At 48.0% G+C, this 23,521-nt stretch overlaps 1 protein-coding gene across 8 annotated transcripts in view; it reads left to right on the top strand.

Annotated features, from left to right (window-relative positions):
- The window catches only part of LOC121459150 (teneurin-4), a 667,715-nt gene that overhangs the window by 250,993 nt on the left and 393,201 nt on the right, over nt 1-23,521 (top strand). The window lies entirely within an intron of this gene.

Below are 23,521 nucleotides of genomic sequence, written 5' to 3'. Positions count from 1 at the left end.
AGAGGTCCCTGCAAGCCTGTCCTGGGTGCCGCCCACTTCCTCACCTTTCCTGACCTCACCCTAGAGCTGAGCTTGACTGTCGCTCCCCCTCCTGCTGTGCTCTCCTCTGTAGCAGTCACTGTCACCTAGTCTGCCTTAGACCCGAGGCTCTGGTAGGGGATTGTCAGTTCAGCACTTGAGTCCGGCCCTAGATCAACACATTCAGATGCTCACGGGGCTGCTGATGAGAGGAGGGAAAAGAAGTGAAGAGCAGAGGGGAGAACGCCTTGCCACCTGCAGGATGATGGATGTACCAGGTCTAAAAGCCACTAAAGCTGGAGAGGGGGTGCTGCAAGCCCCCAGTTTTCCCTTGCCAGGGAAGACCTCATTTGACACTACTGTATTCTGAGCACTTAGAGAAATTCCACTAGAAACTTCAAATCGCCACACCGCTTGTTTAGATGTATTTTAAAGGTTCATTCAAAGCAGCCATCCTACATCTGGCAGGCCTCTGGAGGACCTGGCATGCGAGAGTCAAAAAAAAAAAACGTTCCATCTACAAGTTAAGAGAAGAGGCTTGCAGGGGGGTGCCAGTCAGAAGGAAGGGCAGACCTCAGCTGAGACTCCAGCTGGGAAGCCATGAAAGGGTTAATGCTACTGAGGAGGGACGATGAGGTAGTAGCCTCACTCACTGCTATGGCTACATCCATAGAGGCTCCTCTTGCATGCGTAGATATTCATGCCGCTCTGAGTTAGCTAATTGCCTTCCCTGAGCCCTCTGGAAGCAGAGGCAGAGTGAAAAATTCGGTGCCTAATAATTAAGAGTACAATTGAGAAAGATGTCTTTTGAATCTTTTGTTTTAATAGGTTTTTTTTTTTTTTTAATGTGACTGACTTAGAAAGTGTCTCTGAGAAGGAGTTGCTGATTGACAGCCTATCTGGGTATTAGTAACGTGTCACCGAATCTGCTAGGAATACATTACATGTTCTAGGAGAACATACCTCAGAAAGACTGCCAGGATACTGGCTACAGGCTCAGACCGGGACACATGTCTGTCTTACGGCGCAGCAGTGGGCCCCACACAGAACCCGAGTTGGTAGGTATACAAGAGGCAGTGGAGCTGAGGAGCCCAATGGTCTGAGTATCAAGTGTTTGGAACGCCAGCCTCCTCCAGGGAGACCAGAAGCCGCTGGCTAACTATCTAGCTCTACAGGCTGTGTGTTCAGTAAAATCGGAGGCTGCTAATAAGTTGTTCCTAGATAACACGCCTCTAACATGATGCTAGGTGGTTTTTGAAAACTACGTTTTATTGTGATATTTTCTCGCTAGTAAAACTATTTATTCTTGAAGTCTTAGAGGCTACGGATAAGCAAATGGGAGGAAATGAGCCACATTAAGGGAAGCATTGCTGGTGTGTAGGCAGGTATACTCGGCTAAACAAAAAGGTGTAGGCGAATTCAACTTAGGAGACTTTATTAGCGCAAACCGCACCTCCTGAGTGAGCCAGGCAACCCTCAGAATCCCCGCCCGGCAGTCGGAATAAAATAGTAGGATTTGTTTGGTTTTGTTTGGTTTTGTTTTTAATTTTATATTTAAATTTTTTTCATTTTGCATACCAACTACAGTTCCTTCTCCCTCCCCCTCCTTCTGCCTTCTCTTTCCCCCACCCACGCAGCTCCACCCCCTCAGAAAGAGTAAGGCCTCCCATGGGGAGTCTGGGCATATCAAGTTGAGGCAGGACCAAGCTCCTCCCAAAAGTAAAAGAAAATTTTAAATAAATAAATAAATAAAAGGATTTGGAAGACCTTAAAAAGCAAAGTCCAGGGACTACCTGCCTAGCTTCAGCCAGGCTCGGGCCTGGAGGGGGTGTGGCCTGGTGAGGTGGCTGGCTGTGATTGGCTGGAACGTGACTGCTCTTACACTTAGGTTTCAGCTTGTATGGAAGAGTAGTAGCCAGAATGGTGTTGCTGTTTGTCTGTACAAGTTCCAAGAACAGGGACACCCTCAGGCTAATAGCGTTCTGGCTCTTTAACGTGTCCACCTATTCCTTAAAGTTTTGTGATCTTCTTTTTCACTGGACAATACGCATCTCTCCCCATGTCTGATATTTACCTACAGAATGAATCATTTTGTGTGTGGTTGCATAGTAACAGGGGAAGTCGGAGGTCATTCCCATTTCTCTCCTGTTCCCCATGGTTCCGGCGTACTGCACAATGCGGACACCAGGGCCTGCTCTGAGACGCCAGTAATTGATACTCGAACAGTTCAAACTCATGGGAGCCGGTCAGTTAGTCAGGATTGTCGTGCCCCTGGGAACTTCTGTACGCAAATCAAGGATTATTAGAATATCTGAATTATAGAAACTGAACATTTTTTTCAGGATATTTTAGAAGAATTGACCTCTAGAAAATGAGGTGGGTTTTTTTTTGTCTGATCCATAATTAAATTGTGTCAAATATTATTAGGTAAAACAATAGTTTCCATGACTACTGTCATACCTGACACCCTGGCAAACCCTTCTTCAATAATCCTTTGGTTTGGTTGTATTTTTCTTTTTTACCTTTTATTGAAAATAGATTCTTTCCTCACGTAATATATTCTGGGTCTTCAGTTCAGTTCCATTGTTCAGAGTATCTGCTTTTGTTCCAATGCCATGCTGTTTTTATTGTTATAACTCTGTAGAAAACTTAAAATCAGGAATGGTGATACCTCCAGAAGTTCTTTTATTACTCAGGACTGTTTTAGCTATCCTGGCTCTTTCTCTTACTCTCTGTCTCTCTGTCTCTCTGTCTCTCTCTCTCTCTCTCTCTCTCTCTCTCTCTCTCTCTCTGTGTGTGTGTGTGTGTGTATGTTTCCATATGAAACTGAGAAGTGTCGCCTCAAGATCTATGAAGAATTGTGTTGGAATTTTGATGGGAATTGCATTGAATCTATAGATTGCTTTCTTTAGGACGGACATGCTGATCCTACTGATCCACGGACATGGGAGATAGTTCTGATAAACTCCCTTAATTTCTTTATTAAATGACTTGAAGATTTTTATCATAAAAGTCTTTCACTTGCTTGGTTAGAATTACCCAAGATACTTTATAATTTTCTGTGGCTACTGTGAAACATGTTGTTTTCCTGTTTTCTTTCTCGGTGTGTTTGCCCTTTGTATATAGAAGGGCTACTGGTTTTGTGAGTTAACTTTGTATCCAGCTACTTTGCTAAAAGTGTTTATCAGCTGTAGGAGTTTCCTGGTGGAGAATTTGGGGTCACTTATGTATATTATCATATCAACTGCAAATAAGATCCCCTTGATCTCCTTCAATTACTTTATTGTTCTAGCTAAGACTTCAAGTACTATATTGAACATGTATGGGGAGAGTGGACAGCCTTGTCTTTTTCCTAATTTTAGTGGAATCGCTTTGAGTTTCTCTCCATTTAATTTCATGTTGGCTATAGGCTTGCTGAAAGCTGCTTTTATTATGTGTGGATATGTCCCTTCCATAAACCTTCCCTCCATGTCTTTCATCAGGAAGGGGTGTTGAATCTTGTCAAAGGCCTTTAGAAAATAAGTATTATTAATTAATTAGCATCAGATCGGACAGTCCCTAAAATTCTCCTGTGCTCAAATTTTCTGGGATGTTTATTCAAGAGTTCCCCATTCACACCCCCAAAATAGTCTTGTGAAAGCATGCAGACCCTGACTTTATTATATAGGCAAGGATGATCTTGAACTTCTTACTTCCACCTCCCAAGCACAGGTATGACAGGCAGATGCTACCATGCCCGGTTTTATGGATTGCTGTCTCTAAGTCAGCCAGGGCTTCACGTACGGTAGGCAAGCACTCTGTGAATTGAGCTCTATTTCAAGCCCTGTGAAAATCATTTGATGGGGAAGTGTTTTAAAGACAGAGAGAGAATGTGATCCACTTGAAGTCAAAGGAAGACAGACATGGATGTAACTGTTGACACGGAGAGGTCATGGTTAATAAGGTCCGGGTCAGAAACCACTGCACCATCAGATGAGGTCCCGAGGCAGGAGAAAGGAGGGAGGATTGAAAAACCATAGGTAGAAGTAAGCACGGTCACTAAGGTTAGTGGCACACCCCTTGACTGACAGCAGTTGAGAAGTATCATCCCAGGCTCAATGGACAGGGAAGAGAGCAAGCAGTGGCCCCAGGAGAGAGCTGTATCCGTAATTAAGACTCAAGCAGGGATCTGTGCCCTCCTATATAGGCACTCAGCCCCTGCTAATCCACAGCCCAGAGAGGAGTCATCCAGAGAGTAAACACCCCACCACCATTCCACCAACTGTCTCAGACCTCCTACCCATGCTTCCTACTGGTGGACGTCCAGCTAGACGTCACAGGGAGACCCACCAACCTCTGCATAACTGGTCCACGGGTTCCCACACACAGAGCAGTCTGGAAAGGGGCAGGAAGATGAGGGAGGGCAGCCTTGGCCGCTTCAGTTTGGCTTCTGCCGTTTTACAGAGTCAGAAAGATGAAGGAAGAATAGAGCAAAGAAAAAGAGAGATCCCTACACAGTCCTCTGTGACTGCAGGAGGGGGTGAGAAAGTAGCACGGGTCGATGTGCCCCCCTGGGGAGCATCCTAACTTCCGCTTCCTTTTGTCCCCTCTGGCAGGCTGCTGTTTGAAGGGTTGTTGTTTTGTTTTGCAGTACCTAGGCTAAGAGCAGAGGGAGGAGTAAATGATGGGAACAGGGAGCCTGGTTTGTCTTATGTAACTCGCAACCTCATGAGAGCTCCGCTTGCCTTTATTTTAAGAAGTGCCGTTTATGGACCCTCCGGGGGGTTAAAGAGCATAGGAGATGGGTTTTTGATTCGATGTCAATAGGAAAATCGCTTAGCTCCCGGGATAAATGATGCTTCTGTTTGGGCTTCCTGGTTTTCAAAGGGGCCATCTGTTTTCAGACGCAGAAACGAGCCTCTCTCGCCATGTTTCCCTTCATAACCCTCCGTCTCTCTGCACAAATGACAGTATTCCCTTCGTGATTCATTCCTGGAGACATTTCTCTGCGCTAAACGCGGCTGCTAAATCTGCGCCCGCGTTTTCACCGGGACCCATGTGATTCCCGCTCAGGCGGCAGCTGTGGTTGGATGGAAGCTTTCCATCTCCAGGGCCAGTGTGGCCCACTCGGGGTTGCAGGGGCTCCGCGTCAGGTTTGAAGCAGGGGCTTCTCTGCTTCCTGAGACTATCTGAAGTCTTTGAAGGAGTCCAGAAAGCAATATTCCTCTCTCCACCCGAATTTGGATGTTCTGGGTGAGAAGAAAAGTGGCAGATGGAAGCCAAGATGCCACGTCGATTGCTGAGGATGAATAACTTTGTTTAGTCTGAGTGCCAAATCGACTTGGTAATTGGATCCGGAGTTGGGCAGACTGACCCATCTGGTCATGGGCAGTAGTGGGTGCAGTGAAGGAAGAGCCAGCTCTTTAGAACAAGCAGAAGCGTGGTGCCAACTGCTGGGGCTTGGAAGGTGGCGGTGTTTGAAGGAACCAAGTTTATTCCTTGTTTACTGCTATGGTGACTCATTGTAATGCCTATAACTGAAGGGACAGAGAGACCCCCGTGGGCCTCTTTCTCATGGAAATTATCATTAGAAGCTAGGGGTAGATGTGGTTATAACCTCCGGACTCAGAAAGCTGAGGAACAGGGCCATACGTTTGAAGCCAGCCTGGGATAGGAAGTGAGAATTTGTCTCAAAGGAACAAGCAAAGAAAAAAATGTCAAAAACAAAGGTCGAAGATGCCGCTCAGTGCTAGCTTGCTTGCCCAGAGGCGTAAGGCCAATGCCCTGGGTTCTAACTGCAACAGCATGAGCGAGGGTATGTGCACTCATGCACACACACATGCACGTGCGCACACACACACACACACACACACACAACACTAACAACAAGCCTCCTACTGTTAGAAATTGTGATGAAAATGTCCTCCCCGTAGTGATGTGGTTAACTTGGAAGCTAGAGGACAGCCTTGCACTACACACGTTCGGCATTGTGTATGTGCATTTCCGTAACACGCACTAATTGTGCAAACGTGTAAGAACAAGATAAAAGGATGGGCCCCTGGTGCTCAGCACAGTAGGAAGCTGCTAGAAGATTCTGAGCAAGGGGAGAGCACACTTGCATTTGTGTTTTTAAAGACGGGCTCTCTCCCATCCCCTCCTGTCTTCTCCCTGCTCCTCCGTTCTCTTCTCCTTGTATCCTCTTCTCTCCTCTCCCTTCCATTTAGAAAAAACAAGTATCCGAGTGGGGTGATGGATCCAAAGGTTCCTGCCACTGATAAGAGAGGCGGCCATGCCCAGGGTTGGGGTGGAATCAGGGGGATCACGCGGATGGACACATGGGGATGGAACGCGCAGGTCGAGCTGGGAAGATGGGCTGCTGGGTTGGTGTGAGGAGCATGAGCCAGTGAGAGAGTGAAAGGATGTGTGGGCCACCGGATAGACAGAGATCCAGCCAGGGAAGGGCAGCCTGGAACCTGGTTGAGTAATCTGCTGGATGAATAGAAGCGGCCATCCTTGGTGTCTCTTTTGGAAGCTGCAGTGGGCTACGCTTGTATCCTTGTTTGCCAGTGACGGGCCTGGCTCACACATGACTCCAGCATCTCACAAAGAGGGAGAACTTCCTGTTACCCTCTGTTAGTCTCTTTTCTGTTCTAAAACATCCCGACAGAGAGGCGCTTAGGGAAGACAGTGTCTAGCTTGGCACTCCAGGTGAAGGTGAAATCAAGGCAGAAACTTAAAGGGGCTTTGCGTGTAGCCTTGACAGTTAGGAGCAGAGAAAACTAATGCAGCCTTGCTGACTTCCTACCTGCTCTTCAGCTTTCTCTAGTCTTACACTGTCCAGAGCCCAGCCCATAAAATAGGGCCTCCCACATTCAGGGTGGGTCTTCCTGCATCACTCGGCAGTCGAGACAACCCCTCACAGACATGTCCACCGTCCAAACTGATGTACAGAATTCCTCAACCGAGACGCCCTTCCCAGCTGGTTCTCGACTATGGCAAGCTGACTTTTCAAACTAATCATCACACCCTCCAAAGGACCTACTCAGTGTGATGGAGTCCCTGTCACTTAGAGAGGTGTTGAAGATGTGCTTGCGTGTGTGACATCATTAGGGAATTAGGAAGCACCTGCCCCTCAGCACTAGGCAAGCTGATGATGTCCCCACAGACTGAGTCTTCTCTGCCCGCCAACGCCTCGATTATCTAGGGCACACTCCCCTGCTTTCTGATTGATCATCCAAGCCATGGACTCCCACCCTAGGATGGAACTCAGGTTCCCATGCCATCCTCCCTCTCCTCCTCTTCCTCTTCCTCTCCCAATGGTTTCTGAAACATGCTTCTTAATCAGTCTGTGGACTCAACACCATTTAACAGTTCCTCATGGTTGGTCTTTTGACCAAAGGCTTCATGTGAGCACTAATGACTTACTTCCTATTCCACGGCTTCTTGGTGGCTAGATTTTCCTCTAATCTTGGAAGAAAATCCTTACTTGTCCCAACTCCTAAAATAATCTGTGAAAATGGAAAGAACCACTTTCCCGCCAGCCTCCCTCCTTGAGAGTGTCTAAATATGCAGTTGTGCCCACGGAGGCTGTAGCATTTCACACAGACGGCCTAGTTCTGTGTGTCTGCTGGGTAAGGAATGCTGGTCTTTGAGGGATATTTGTGGATTGCCGAGTTCTCGCCTCGGTTCAGCCTCCACCTCGCTCACAAGAACATCACCATATCCTGAGCTTTCATTGCCTTACCTCTGATTGCTTCTACTTTGACGCAGGCATCCCTTGGGGGAAAAGGAAGAAGTACTTTATGGGTATGAGCCTGGTGGCACCAATGAGTCAGGGTGCCAGCCTTTGCGAGACTCACTCCAAGCCCTTGCACAGATCAGTGCCGGTCCCATGGTTTTCCTGTGATCCCTGTCCTAATTCCCCCTTCAGCTGAGGAACTTTGCTCTGCCCTCCTGACCTCAAACCGTAGGAAATGTCTCAGATTCTTCCTCTGTCATCTTGCTCACCTGGGACTGCACAGCATGGCATCACAAGGTGGAAAAATCTGAGTCCCCACAGTCACCATCTGGAGGCTGGGAGACTCAGCCTCTGTCACAGGCTGCAAGATGCATCTGCTTATCCTCTCCCCATAGCCTCTGCTGGTCAGCCTTGGCACTCCTGGGCCAGTGGATGTGATATGTCACCCTGGCCCCTCCCCCAGGGCTCACATCCCTGAGTCAAATTTCCATTTCCTTGTTCCAGGCCCATGCTACCTAGTTAACAAACTACCTCCACAATGACCCAGTTCCAGATACAATCGCGTGATGGAGGTGCCAGGAGTGAGAATGTCCGCATGTGAACTTTGAGTAGGTGTCACTGGCCCTCCTGAATACGAAAAAGCTCAGGACGATCTGAGTTACTACTGCAGCTATCTCGTCTTGCCTCGGGGACAGGCAGCCATCTATCCGACAGCAGAATCCTGAGATAGTGACGTCTTATGGCCTGGCTTCCTGAGACAGGATGACCCTTGAGAGAAAAGGGATCCACCTGGTACCCCATTTGTTCCTTGTTCCCCACTAGACTCTTGAGACCACCAGCCCCTACTTGATACCAGTCTTCTTCCAAAATTCTGAACTGTCTCCTTTGCCCCATGTTTTCATAACAACCAGGCATGAAAGGGCTCATACGAACACAGTCAAACCAATCTCTTAGGGGCAACGATAGCGAGATAGGAATGACAGAAGCTCAGGGTGACTCTCCGTGGAATGGGAGTAAACTTGTACTTCTTCCAAGGGAATCTGCCAAGGGCCCAAAATGACTAGAGAAGCTCAGTGCTTTAGTAGCAAGCAGGGAGAGAACAGAAGCTGGAGCTGGAGCTGGGGCGTGAATCGGTGAGCAGGAAGGTTTACTACGCCAGAGTAAAGGACTGAGTTCAGACGCCAAAAGCCAGGCATGGATACACCTGCCCCTGCCTCTCCCTGCATTAGTGGCTTAGAGACGGAGGATCCCGGGGAAGACTGGCCTTCCAGCCTAGTGGGAAAAGGTGAGCTTCCAGCCCAGGGAGAGACCGTGTCTCTAGACAATAAGACAGAGGGTGTAGAGAAAGACACGCAGTGCCTTCCTTTGGCATCGCAGGCATGAACACAAGCTAGTGGACCCACAGGCTCAGACACACACAGCACACAGTTCTGTGTTAGTCCTGTTGTCGCTACGATCAAACACCTGACAGGAACAACTTAAGCGAAGATGGATTTGGTTTTGCTAGGGCTCAGAGGCTCTGAGACATGAGGGCATGGTGAAGTGGGTATCACCATAGGAGACAGGGAGCATAGCTGAGCCACCCTAAGAAGGGCCATAGAAAGATACAATCTGAAGGGTATGTCTTCAGTGTCTGCTTCTCCAAAAAAATCCCACCTTCTAAAGTTCCACCACCTCCTGATAGTCCATCGACCCATCGGTGAGTTGGACCACGCCCGAGCCCTCAGGTTCTAAGTGTCTCTGGAAATGAGCTCACAGGGACACCCAGAGCTGTGTTTTACAAGTTGCCTACGTGTTTCCCAGGCCAATCAAGTTGACAGTGGAGAGTAATAACCATCACGGCTCCATGTGGAACCATCAATACCCGTTTACTGAGCCAGTGCAGTGCCTAATACTGGGTGCCAGGTTGAACAAGTCATGGCTTCTACTCACTGAGAATCTCACAGAGATGGTCCAGGTTTTATTAAATGGTTTGATACCCAATCTGACAGAGCAGTGCAATAATGTGGCTAAGGTCTAGAAGATGGCATATGTCAGATTTAGAACTCAGATCACCTGGTGAGCACCTCTTTTGTTCAGAGTCTAGGTGGCTTTGGGCCCATGTGGCATGGAAAGTGCAGGTTACATGAGGCAAATCTGAGCGTGCAACTTTCCTGGTTGAAAAACATTTGCCTTTTCTCTGTTCTCTGGCCTTACGGAACTTGTGGTCAAGCCCTGGTCTCATCAGTGCTTCTGGGAAGGGGATCATAGCATATGCTCTGACATTGGATCTTGTAACAAAAACCATCTTTGAGAGTGAAGCATGACCAGAAATTTGTCAAATTAACAGTCTCTGGGGAAGCTCCAGTTCCTACTGCACAAATGTGCTGGTTAAAGAGGCAGATGGGTGGAAGGAGAAGGACTTGAGTCCTAGTCTCCATTCCAGACTCATTGCTGGCTGGGAGAGTTTCCTCACCTTCCCGCAACTTCCGGACTTTCTCAAGGACTCCATGTCTGAGTGTGACTTCTGAATCTTCAGGGCTTCTCAGAAGACCTTTGGGACTAGACTATGCCTGGCTAGGCTCACTCATACCCCAGATGTCAGACCAAGTGACCAGCCATCTCTTTTGGCCTGTGACTAAATACGTTGTTGAGATGCTGGACTTTCCTTTTGAACCCTAATCAAGTCTGTGGCTGGAAAGAGCCGTCCCTCCATGAAGTGTTTGTCTTGCAAAGATGAGGACTGGAGTTTAACCTCCAGAGTCCATGTCCACAACATGCTGGGCCTGCTGCTGCCGCACACATGTGGTCCCTGTGATGCAGGGACAGACAGATCCCCGGGGCTCTCCAGTTAGGCCACTTCTACTTGGTGACTTTTAGGTCAGTTAGAGACTCTATCTCTAAATAAATAAAGAAAGAAACAAATAAAAATTATGGATGCAGTGGACGTATGGAGGAGGAGCACATGTGGTTGGCCTCTGTCCTCTGCACAGATGGGCATTTGCACGCAAGGACTTGCAGATACACAAACGTGGGCGTGGGCACTCTCTCCCTCTCCTCCATCTCCCTCTCTCCCAGAAACAGAGAGGATAAACTAGGGACTTTGGTTCCTAGCTGCTGGAGCTGTTAGGGCCGAGTGTCACCGAGAAGAAAGAAGTAGCACCATAGGAGGAAACTGGTTTACCATCATCTGCAGTAGGCTGGCCTGGACCTGTTCCCCTAGCGGTTTAACAGGTGGCAGAATGGACTCCCGGGGAGTCACACCACAGAGGGGTATGGATGCAGGCAACACTTGAGATCATACCATTGGTGGAAAGTTTTCTCTACAGCTGTGGGGACAGCTCAGCAGGTTACCAGGTGTGACGATGAACAGTCTCGGGTCCTCCCCAATGCCCTGTGTGTCCTTCTGTCCTTCCTGCCTCCAGGCAGGAGCAGCAGAAAATTACAGCCCTGCATACTGTCTGCTGCTGTTTGGTCTTGGCATCACCACACTGGGGAGAAGTCTGTACCCAGCAACAGGGTTGGTAGGATGGCAGGCCAGACTCTTCATTTGGAATCTCTGCTGTGTTCAACATATTAGGGCCATGCTCATACAGACCCTGAGGGGGCCAAGTCTAGAGAACAAATGGCCAGCCAGCCCTGAGCTTCTATTCACGCTTCCCCCGCAAGCCCATGCCAAGCCTGTCTCTATGTCCCAACACTCCCTCCCCCTTTCTCCCCTTGTCTGGGATCCTGTCCCCTTATCAGCATTGTAAAGTCAAAGCCTGCTTTCTAAAATGAACAGAAATGAGAGATTAAGAGCCAAGAGACAAAGTTGACTTCTTCAGGAACCAGTGCCTCTTCTCTCTTTTTCTTCCATGCCCTGTAACACTTCCCGAACCCTAAAGTCAGATGGCAGTGACTCTGTCTCTCTCTAAGGGTCACTCTCTGCCACTGGTGGAGAGAGGGTAAGCGGAGAATACCCAACATCATCTCGGGGGCGCGTCGGAGAGGTTGCAGAAATCATCTCTGCTCACACCCATTGGCCACAACTTTGTTAGATGCATCTCTCAGGAAGGGGATCTGAGAAATGGAGTCTTTGGCTGAGAGGACATGAGACCAGCTAAAACTCAGGAGGGTGAAAGGCTGGGGAGACCACATTGAGGGACAAGTGGCCTAGAGTGTGAGGAACACCCAGCACACACAAGAAACTAGCAAAGTATCATTTCCGCCTCTGCCATCATATTGTTGACAGTGTCCCCCAGGACAGCACGCGTCCTCTGACTCTGGGACTTGTCATGAAGGTAAAGCAACACCAGGCTGCTCAGGCCTGGCATCCGTCAACGCTTCTCTCTAGGAGGCACCATCTTGCTTTTCGGAGCCTGTTTGCCTGTCCCAGCTCAGCTGAGACCCCAGATCCTGGAGCAGAGAGGCCCTCCAAATGCCCTGCCTGGCTGCCAGCGCCAACCATGCCATGGAATCTGCACCCCCAGGCGCCGAGCTCCCTGCCCATGCTTCCTACTCGCTTTCCTGTGTGCTGCAGGAATTTGTGGAAAGAATGTTCTGGCATTAGGGGGTGAAAGTCAAAACAGTAATTACAGGAACATCTGTTCTCGAGCAGAAAGCGTGTCCCCCGCACACCAGGAGACATGCCTGCGTGGCTCAGCAAGCTGATGTTCAAATGGAAGAGAATGTTCTGGAAGGGAGGGCTAATGGACCTAGCCAAGGGAGGTTCAGCTTCCTGGTAGGGTGCTGTGCTGTGTTGAAAAGCAGAGAGGGAGGCAGAAGAGGGTAGGCAGGGGACATATACGTGCTTGTGCGTGGGAAAGGAGAGGGAAATGTGTGAAAAGAGCAAGCAAGCGAGCACATTAGTGAAATGAGAAAATGAAGATGATAAGTGAGATAAGTCAATGAGTGAAAACGTGAACAAATATGGTAAGAAGCCAGAAAATGAATAAATGAGTAAATATGGCGAAAATGTGGAGAGATGAATATGAAGGATGGATGGATGGATGGATGGATGATGAATGAATGAATGAGTTGTTGAATGGAGAGCTGAAGTGACAGAGTGTAAACAATGAGCATCTCAGGACTGAGCAATGACAGAAGCATCTCTCTCCTCCCCGGTCACAGATGGGGACAGGAAGGACATTAGGATCCTAGAAACCATGGGAAGGAGACCGTAGGGACAGCGGTTATCTGATAGTGGGGAAGGTATGGAGTCCTTTAAGATTTCAGTTCCCCTGTCTAAGTAAAGGCAATACTACCTCCTGCACAGGAGGAGAGCCAAAAAAGGCCCTGTGGGCACAGACCGTTATTCTCACCGTATTGATCTGGTGTTCAGGCAATACTTTCAACTTGGAATCAGTAGTCAGGATTGACCAGGGAAGATGTGGTGAGAGACGATCCCAAACCTTGTTTAGTTGGCACACAAAGATTTATTTCTTCTTATCACACATGAAGGTCATCCCCTACCCCTACCTCGAAGCTCTTCCACCCTTGAAGTTATGGTGTCCAAGGTCACTTTGGTGCTATTTCCTGGTTAGTTGCTTTGTTTTGTTTTGTCTGTTTGACACGAGCTAGAATCCTCTGATAGAAGAGAGCCTCAACTGAGAAACATCTTCATCGGGTTGCAAGGAGGCAACTCTATAGGACATTTTATTAGTTAATGATTGACGTAGGAGTGCCCAGCCTACTTCTCCTTGGCAGTCCACCATCACATTCCATATCCCAAGAGTCTCAGCAATGACAGAAAGGTTCTGTGGTCCATGTTGGTCTCCAGATGAGAACCTAGAGCCTCCTCACAGGAAATAAACAAGTGGCCGAGGACTTAGAATTGGCATGTCGGAGCTGAAGCTCAGCCCTTGGTGGTCTTATGCCAAGACAAGGTCTTGCCTGCTTCTGCAACCTCCTGTGAGCTGACAGACTTTGTAGAAGACTATCATTGTTCCCTCTTTGAAGAACCAAAATGGTAGGATGCAGAGAGCAGAGCTAATGGTCCTAGGAAGACTTCTGGCTTGTGAGCATGATGCAAAGGTGGATGTTCCTCCTTTGGATGGCGCACATCCCTTGGCACAGCCTCATAAAGTCCATGCATTCAGTAGACATCAAGGATGTAGGTGCAGGGTTCGTGGAGCCTGTGTGAGTGAGAACAAATTCTGAGGATAGAAGAAGCTTTTGAATGGGCTCGTTTGGACTCTGCTGGCAAAATAAAGGGTACAATAAGGACTATTCTGCGCTTCCTTGCAGCCCTGGGCTAGTAAGAGGATACTGGTTAGATACATGCTGATATAGTTAGTTCAAATTAGTTCAATTAGTTTGAATTCTCCCAAGTCCTTGTTGATTTGCACACTGCTGGTTTGCAGTGATAGAAAAGCAATATCTAGCCTTGAAAAGTTCATAATAATGAATTTAGGATATAGAACCCACCAACGCAGCATAGTGTGGTTATAAAAGAAAGAAATGCCTCTGGACCCTAGTGAGGGCAGAGCAGGGGAAAGTATCTAGGAGGTGGCTGGCTGAAGTGTTTGGGAAAGTCCTTGACCCTAGTGAAGGTAGGTCAGGGAAAAGTATCTTGAGGAGGTGGCTGAAGTGTGTGGGCAAGGCCTTGGGAGTGGATAAAAGACCTGAGACAATAGAAAACGCCTTCCAGCCAGGCAGATAACATGAACAAAAACACTGAGAGCCGGTGGTCATCTACACTGAGTGTATGGCTGAAAAACAGGATACCAAAAACCAAAACCAGGAGATTGAAAACCAGAAACCTGGGGAATAAGAAACCAAAGACCAAGATCATGAGGACCAAAAGTCTGGAGCCCAGGATGCTGAGAACCAGGAGCCTGTGTACCAAGAAGCTGAGGGCCAGGACTTCCACTAATTTCCAAAAGAAAAATTCTAGGTCAACTTTATCACTCTATGTGGAGATATTTTGTTTGTGCTTTAACAAAGAAAGCTTGCGTTAAGATCAGAATACAGAGCTAGTCACATTAGTTAGCCATAAAGGTCAGGCAGTGGTGGCACACCTTTAATCCCAGTACTCAGGAAGCAGAGGCAGATGGATCTCAGTGAGTTCAAGGCCACCCTGGAAAATTTAAACAGTCTAAAAGAGAAACAGAGCCAAGAGGTGGTGGCTCATACCTTTAATCCCAGCACTAGGGAAGTAGAGACAGGAAGTGATATGGTTGGGTGGAGAGAGGGATATAAGGCAGGAGGAGACAGCTCAGGATTCAGTCTGAGGTTTTATAGGGGCAGGATCGCCCATTTGGTCAGAAGATTCAGTCTGAGGTTTCATAGAGACAGCATTCAGTCTGAGGACTTGTAGAGACAGTATAGCCCATTCCGTCAGTGACTGGATTGAGAGTTCCTAGCCCACACATGGAGACCCGGGATCATTTCTTAGCTGCTAGTTTGACAGTCTCTCTCTTTCTGTACCTTTATCTCTCTTTCAATCTCTCTCTCTTTCTGTCTCTGGCTTCAAGCTTCCTTGCTGAAATCTGTGCTTTCTAAGGCCCTTCAAGTCTTCCCCATCTACTTATGTCACATAATCAGAAAGCACCCATTAAGTGTACCCTTATGTCATGCTTGGTCCAAAGGACACCAGAGAACATCCCCTCCCTCAGAACCCTCATCCAGATCTTTTTATCTTCTCAGCTCTTCTGTGCTTTAGCAATGCTCATGTGTCTGCCATTTCGCTGGATTAAAAGCCCCTTGGATGTGCATTTGATCTTTGTGGTTCCTTAAATTCTTCTGAGAGTAAGGCAGAGAGTCGACGCATGGATTATTAATTAATGCATCCACTCTTCTTTGCATGTGTGAGCTAGGCAGGTGGCCACTTCCCCAGACCCATGCTGGAGACAGGTACGACAGGAAACCACTGCCCAAAGACAACAGGGATCTCCAGGGAAGCATAGCGTGGGAAGAACCAGCCATAGACCCAGAGCCAGGCAGAGGGTGAGGAGGGCTTAAGTCTTCAAGGATGAAGCAGAAGTACTTGATAATATGAGGGAGAAAAAACAACAAGAAACTGTGTTCGAGCACTAGGGTCTGAGACCCTTGCCCATTGGATGAACCACAAGCAGTTTTGATAGTGGTAATGTCTGACCCTTCGGCTTGTCCCTCTAGGACTTCATATGAAACATGTATTATGCATAGTTTAGCATAGCCAGAGGAAAGCCAGATTCCAATGGACATCCCACAAACAGCCCTTTGACACATAGGATTGCTCTAGACATGCTCCCAGGGTACCAGCTAGCCCTGTAACCGAAATGGTCTGATGGGCAGGACAGGCCCAGATGTCACTTCCTCAGGCTGCGAGCTGGGTGGGTCCTCAGTGCAAATCCCACCCCTGGAGCCTGCACAGTGCAAAGATGACCACTAGGCATTTCTTCTGAGCACAGTGCTTCTTCCCGTCTGCTGGAACAGGCCAGCTGTGACTGCTTACACCTGGCATGAGAATAAAGCCCACCCTTGCCAGGAAGAACCTAAAACGTCCTCAGAGTTATGTTAGTTCTATGACAGGCATCAGAGGTAAGATGGGTGGCAGCCTGGGAGTTGGGAAGAGGTAATGAATAGCAAAAAGAAGAGGAATCTGGGATAAGAGGGCTCTAGAGACAAGAACAAAACGCCAGTGTAACCTACATAAACATCTCCCTGGGAGAAACCCAAGGCCAATATATTCTTAGAGTAGGAATGAAGAAGAGGTGGGGGAGGGGAGAGAAAAGAGGGAAGGAAGCAGGGAGGGAGGAGGCAAAAAGCAGCGTATCCAACTCTACTTGGAAACAAGCATCAAATGTTATTTAAACATCAAATATTGTTAAAGTAGAAAAGTGGCTGGCTTCCGGAGCCCTCCACAGTGCATTTTGATAGGTCGCCGTTGCTCCGGGGTTAATACGAGGAAATGACAATCTTAAGAACCCATATTAACCTGTCTGTTGTTCTATGAACTGTGACAGCAGCATTTTACATCTTAATGGCTAACTATTTATTTCACGCCAAACGGGGGGGGGGGGGAGAAAGGAAGAAAGAGAAAGGCATTTTTATGCCCAGGAAGCCAGAACTCAAGGCTGGAAGCTTTGGCTCCAGAAATGGGTTGTGAGGTCTCTGCTGCTACGTGTCCCTTTTTAAGAACCTAGGTGCAGGGTTTTCCTTCATGGGCCTCCTCTGCTTCCCTCTCTCAGCTGCTGTGGTCTGCAGGGAAGACAAACTGCTCACCTGGATGATGATTGAGTCGCAGGAGTAAATAAGACATGGAAAGTGCAGGGGAGGACGGAGGAGGGAGGGCCAAGCCGCAGCGGCTTCGGAAAATGACTTGACTTGCGTGGAAATGTCCTCTGTAAGTTTTTACTAGGTCCCTGCTAGGAGCCACGTATTGCTTTAGAACCATCAGCAAAACAGGAGGTGATGAGTTCACTGTGTGCCCGACTCTAGGAGGATGGGCAGGAGTCTGTCTGCTCAGAGCATTGACCTTCAAATCAGGAGATAGACCTTGGTTATAGAATCTCTCACACAGGGCCTGGTGACACAGGCCTAAAATTCCAGGTATGGGAAGCTGGGCAAGGTTGTGAATTCAAGGCTAGCCTGGACAACATAGCAAGGACCTGATTTTAAAATAAAAAGTAAAAGCAGCTGGAAAGTAGCATGAGAGGGCACTCGCCTAGAAGGCCCTGCGTTCAATCCGCAGTGCTCAAACTGCGTTTTTAAAAATCAGTGAGAGGAGCTGTAGCACTGGCTGCTCTTCCAGAGGTCCTGAGTTCAAGTCCCAGCAACCACATGGTGGCTCACAACCATCTATAATGAGATCTGGTGCCCTCTTCTGGCCTGCAGCAGAACACTGTATACATAATAAATAAACAATTCTTTTAAAAAAAAGTCAATGAGATGGGTGTGGGATTGCAGGACTCTGAAGAATGGAGGTGAGGATGATGGGCATTCTGGTGTGGGCGTAGTGAGGCTGCCCCAGGTACTCAGTCTAAGTGGGACTAAGAGTGTAGAGAGAGGTGTCTCTCGAAGAAGGCACACAAGTCTTCGAGTCTTGGATGGAGCCGTGTGGTGGCTGATAGATGGGAAATGTTTATGAGCAATCTTGAACACAGAATCCAATCCTTCCAGTTCTTGTCATCTTCTAAAGCTCTTAAGGCCACCATTCTGGGTTTTGTTTTGTTTGGGGGGGGGGTTGTTTTTGATTTTTGTTTGTTTTGTTTTTGTTTTTCCAGACAGGGTTTCTCTGTATAGCCCTGGCTGTCCTGGAACTTGTTCTGTATACCAGAATGGCCTCAAACTTAGAGACCCTCCTGCCTCTGCCTCCCGAGTGCTGGGATTAAAGGCGTGCTATGCCCACCATGCTTGGCTGTGAGAGTTGTTAGGAGACTCAGGCAGGTCTGGAGTTTCCCGATTACAGACCGAGGCACTGATGTGCTCTCGTCTTGGAGACCGCTAGGGAGTGGCCTTGAAAGCCAGCGCCTTATTTAGGTGGTCAAGTTAGAGAGTCAGGGAGAGAAGAGGCTTCCCAGTGTGCATGCACGGTGTGGGTGACAGAGCATTCTGGAGGTGGCAGGCTTGCCCATGGTGCTGCCTTCCCTCCCTCTCTGTGAGGAACACTCCTCTATCTGGTGTCAATGTTTGGGAGACTCGGCCTGTTTAAGGGTGGAGCGCTCAGAGAGGCAGGCAAGCTATTGATGCTTTGACCTGAAACTTGGTCCTCTGTCCTGGCTCCAGATAGCTCTACCGGGAGACCTTTCTCTGCCAGAGCACCATGCAGGAAACTAGAGAAGATAACCTTCCAGGCTTTCAGTTGCTCTGCCCTTGGCCCCAGAACATTCCATAGGACATTGGAAAGATAAAGTCCTCAACTAAAAGACCCTTTGGGGGCCCTCAGGAGTTTGCTCGGTCAGTAATATGCTTGTTATACATGAAGACCTGAGTTTGAGACCCCAGCACCTACATACAGGAGATGGCATATGCCTGTCATCTCAGGGCATGAGAGGCAGGGACAAGGAGATCCCTGGAGCTTGCTGGCTGGCCTGCCTGAAAAATTAAGGTAGGGAACAGTAGTTAGAATGTATCTACTTGTGCGCAAACACACATGAGCAACTACACACTTCCAAACATGTACGCACAGGCGTGCAAAAGAAAGAACTATTTTGGAATTTATTTGCGTGACAAAAATCTCTACTATTAATTTATTAAAAACCCCTTTCCCACTCTTTTTCTCATTTTAAGCAACAGAGCAATCCACTGATATAGTTACTCATTATGGCCGTTTTATAAAAAGCACTCAGAGGGGCTGTTATTCCTGGCACATGGAAGGAACGGAAACCCCAACAATTCTGCTCCAAGCCCAGTGCTGTCTTCCTTCAGCTGCATGGCCCAGCCTCTCTGGGCGCCATCCTCTCCTAAACCGCCATAATAGGCTTCCCTGTGCCGAGGCAAGCTGAGGGAAGCTGTCCTGGAAACTCATCGGTGTTTGTAGAGGGAATCCCTCCGTGCAATTAGTCTTGGCTGTGTTTGCCTTAGTACATGCTAATGTTTCGAGAGATACACTTAAGGCTCGTGGCTCTTCTTCCTTCCATAGCAAACGCCTTTGGGTTTCCCCATATATAAACGGTGATTTAAGCATCTTCCCAGTTCCTAAAGAGCAAACCCTGTCAGAGGCTTTATCTTCAAAGTCATACTTTCCAGGGACACCAGAACCCAGACCTTCTGTCCCGTCTCATGGCATGTCCACTGGACATCAGTAGGTGGATGCCTGCCAGCATGGAAATTATGGCTTTGGAAGGAAAGGGGCTGGAGGAATGTGGCTGGCTCCCGGCCTCTTCTTTTCCCATTCTACTGGAAGGTTGTGTTCAGTGCAGCTTTGAAACCAAAAATAAATCATTGTAATCCGTTTGCTCATTATACCACGTGAAGCTCTAGATGCCGTGAATCACAGCTGCAATGTATCGAGATGAAGTTTGGGGAGTTTATTTTTAGTGATACCCAAAGCACTTGGCTTCCTGGAGGCTTCATTTGCCACTCTGGGAGGGGACAGGGAGCTTCATGGACACTGCCCTCTTGTCCCCCTGCTGCGCCTCTGTGAGAGGAGTTGGCCATCGTGACTCTGCCTGAAGCCCTTTCTACTTTCCAAGTGCTGACTCTGATCTTTTGATTATGGGAACGGGGATGTGTCTGAATGTAGGACTTCCAATGCTTGGTTCACCTGGAGGGGGTTAACAGCCAGCTCACTGCCGTGTTTGTGAGCCACAGTGTGTGGGTTCTCAGTAGTTTCATGCCCAGAGCAAACATCCTCCCCGTTTGATTTGGGATCCTCATGACTTTGGATGGATTTGGTCCTTCGGTAGTGCCCCCCGTTTCCATTTTCATCCCCCTGAGACTCACATTTGGTGGTTTTTGGAGACCAATGCCATCTTGTTCCAGTCACTTGCTGATATTTGCGTGCCAAACTCTAGGTCTGGTTCTGAATGCACCAAGAATGAATTGAACGCACCTCTGAGCCTCGGGAGGGGAGGGCTGGCGTTCGTGATGGATGATGGAATGCCCAGTGTGATTTAGCCATCAAAGACACCCTGAGTGAAAGCTAGTTCATTTACACCTCTTAGGGTAGGAGAAGTCAAATCTCTCAAGAATGAGGAGGCGTTTGAGAGTGGCTTGATGTGTAAATAGGATTTTTAATGTGGCGATTGGGTAAGGAAATTGACAAGACTTGGTTTAGCAACCTTGGCAACTGTCCTGGCCAAATCATGTGAATGGTATCTATGCCCAAGTGCTGAGCAGATCTCCTCCCTTACCCAAGCACTACGACTTCTAGTAAAATCCTTTCCATTTGAACAAAGGATGGCTGGGTCATCACTTGATGCTCTTCTCAAGGGCCCTGTCTCAAACCTCAGCATCCACTTGCAACACACAACCATCTGTGACTCCGGTTTTATAGGAGCCCATGCCTTCTTCTTACCTCCGTGGGTCCCAGACATGCATGTGGTAACATACAGGCAAAACACTCATATCCATAAAACAAATGAATAAAATAAAGAACAACAATCAAAAGGAGGAGAAAGAGGAGGAGGAGGGGGAGGAGGGGGAGGAGGAGCAGGAGCAAGAGGAGGAGAAGAAGAAGAGAAGAAGAAGAAGAAGAAGAAGAAGAAGAAGAAGAAGAAGAAGAAGAAGAAGAAGAAGAAGAAGAAATTTTCTGAGAACAAATTCCTTTTCCTTTGTTTGGCTGCTTCTAGTACGTAGACTACTTTTGGGGGAAAAAAAAACAAAGAAACTTCTGCTCTGTCTGTGCAATTCCTGGGGAAGAGAGGGCCCAATGGGTAGCTTGGTGTGCAGATTTTTTACAATGGGGGATGGGAATAGTTTCCTTGACTAGTCTTGGCAAGAGCAATGAGGAAGGACATAGGAGCAGAGCCTGGACCAAGGAGTGGTTTGTAGACCAGAGGCCTTCTAATGGAGGCAGGGAAAGGAGAAGGTGGGAAGGGGGTGGCGGGAGGGGGGGCGAGGATGCATAGTACTGGGGCAGGGAGGGGGAGAGCGGTAGTAATCCCAGAGACCAAGAGCTAGGAGGGGAACAGAAGTGAGAACCCCTGCAGCTGACCCCACATGATGTAGATTAGATGGAACTGGAGCTTGACGCCTAATCTGCCAGGTCTCAGCTGAGCGGTCCTAGGAGTTTATAAAACTTTTCTAGGCTTCTCTTTCCTCATCTGGAAAATATAAATAGTAACATCTACTTCTGGTGGTTATTGTATGGAGAGAAACAAAACAGTGTTAGACACATAACCGGCATGGACGTGGTGTGTATGTAATTAACAGCGCTCTAGGGCCATTGTTTTTTCTTAAATGATTCTAATGAAGTTATGGAAATTCGAATTCAAGCTGCAGGAGATTTCTTAGAAGAGAAAAAGGGCTGGGGAGAGCTGGTGGCATAAATGCTGAGGCAGGACAGTTTCCGGAAGGGTGGCTGGCTCCTGCCGAAGATGACTCAGAGACGCCACCGTGAATTGATAATTTGCAGTGACATCATCGCGATCCTGATGAGATTGTTCCTAGGGTGAGAGCCGCACCACTGTGATCTGTGAAGAGCGTAGGTGTAGAAGAGAGATACAGACAGCTCTTTCAGCTAAGCTCCGGGAAGAAAAGAGCATGGGACGGGGGAGGGGACAAGGTCACGGGAAGGTGCTTGCTGAGGGAAGAGTGTTGAAACTCAGTCAATTCAGGGCTTCTCTGCTTGCCACCCACTACCTAACCCCAGCCCGGCTCCAGAATTACACCTGCCAAGGAGAGTGTCTCTCTGAATTTACCTCCTGGAGTGGTCTATTAAAACCTTGTCAGAATGCAATCTTGTAAGGAAACGGGTTCAAAATGAGGTTAGCCTTGGAGGTGATCAGGAAGGCGGATCTCGAGGACAGTGAGTGAGAAGATGTAACGGAACCGGGCAAGGAGTGACAGAAGGAAGCAGTGAAGAGGTCTGGGTTCCAGTACTCGGCAGAGAGACTAACCGTATTGTCCCACGTCACCAGCTTCATTGGCAGTACCCTACCCCCTACTTCTCTGAGCAACACCACGACTTCGCTTCAGACCCCATGACAGATGTGGTCATTATTTAGAAAATCCGAGTGCTTGGCGAGCCCAAGATGCTGCTGGCAATATTATTATCAACAAAAGCTAGCCCCACCTGGACTGCTTTCTCCTGTGTTCCTTGCGCTTCCTTTTGTCTTCTTGTTTGTTTTGTTGTTGTTATTGTCTGTTGATTTATTGTCACCAGAACTGGAAGTCATTATTACCTTTAAGAGGGAGTTACGTGTGTTGCTCACAGTCTCTTTCCAGGGTAAGGAAATAGAAATGCAGAGAGGGCTTCTGAGTGGGTCTGCGGCCAGAGTGCTCGCCCAGCATGCACAAAGTTTATGTCCCACTTAGCACTCTAGAGGTGGAGGCAGGAAGAACAGGTGTTAAAGGTCATCTTTAACTACGTAGTGGGTTTGAGGCCAGCCTGGGCTGCATGAGGCCCTGGGTGGGAGGGAGGGAAGGAGGGAGAAAGAAGGAAAGAAGATAGAAAGGCAGGAAGGAAAAAAGAAGCTGGCCTGAGGTCACACCAGAAAATGCATAAACATTCTAAGCATACGTGAAACATTTACCAAAGTTGACTACATTTTCGTTCATAAACCATTTCCCAATAAATTTCAAGGAATCTGAATCCTACAGAACACATTCTCTCACCACAATGCAATTAAGCTAAAAGCCGATAACAGGAAAATGAGGGGTTTCTAAAAACAAAACAAAAACTGTATTGAGAGATTTTTACAGACATACTACTAAGTCGCTCATGGGTCAAAAAGAAATGACAGTAGAAATTATAAAACAGTTATAAATGAGCAATCAAGGAAATATTAAATATCAAAAGTTGTGGAACACAGCCAAAACAACACTTAGAGGGGAATTTATGGTCGTCGGTGCTTATATTAGAAAGAGAAAAGGACTAAAAATTAATGAATGGTCTATGTGTCCAATTTAAGCACAACGGCGGTCATAAATCAGCCAGCTCAGAGCTGAGGGTAGCAACAGAGTCAGGGCTCTGGCCATAGACACAGCTGGCCCAGCATCCCTCCTTCATACTGGGTACCGCAGATGTGGCCTCAGCACTGTTTCTCACGGTACACTCAGAGCCTCCCACAGAGTTGAAAAGTCGAGCCTCCAGGGCATCTCTCTGTACCAAAGTGTGGCAAAGGCCCTTGTCTGTCCATCCTTCTGGTTCATTCGTTCCACCTAGGTGGACTGAACACTTGCTCAGACAGGACATTGCCTTGGCTTAGGGCTACTGCAGCGCTGTGGCTTCCCCAG

The sequence above is a fragment of the Microtus oregoni genome, unplaced genomic scaffold (assembly GCF_018167655.1).
Source record: "Microtus oregoni isolate MIOR12 unplaced genomic scaffold, Mior012 000000F_ref0000247, whole genome shotgun sequence".
Lineage (NCBI taxonomy): Eukaryota > Metazoa > Chordata > Mammalia > Rodentia > Cricetidae > Microtus > Microtus oregoni.
This window is presented reverse-complemented; position numbering and strand designations above follow the sequence as displayed.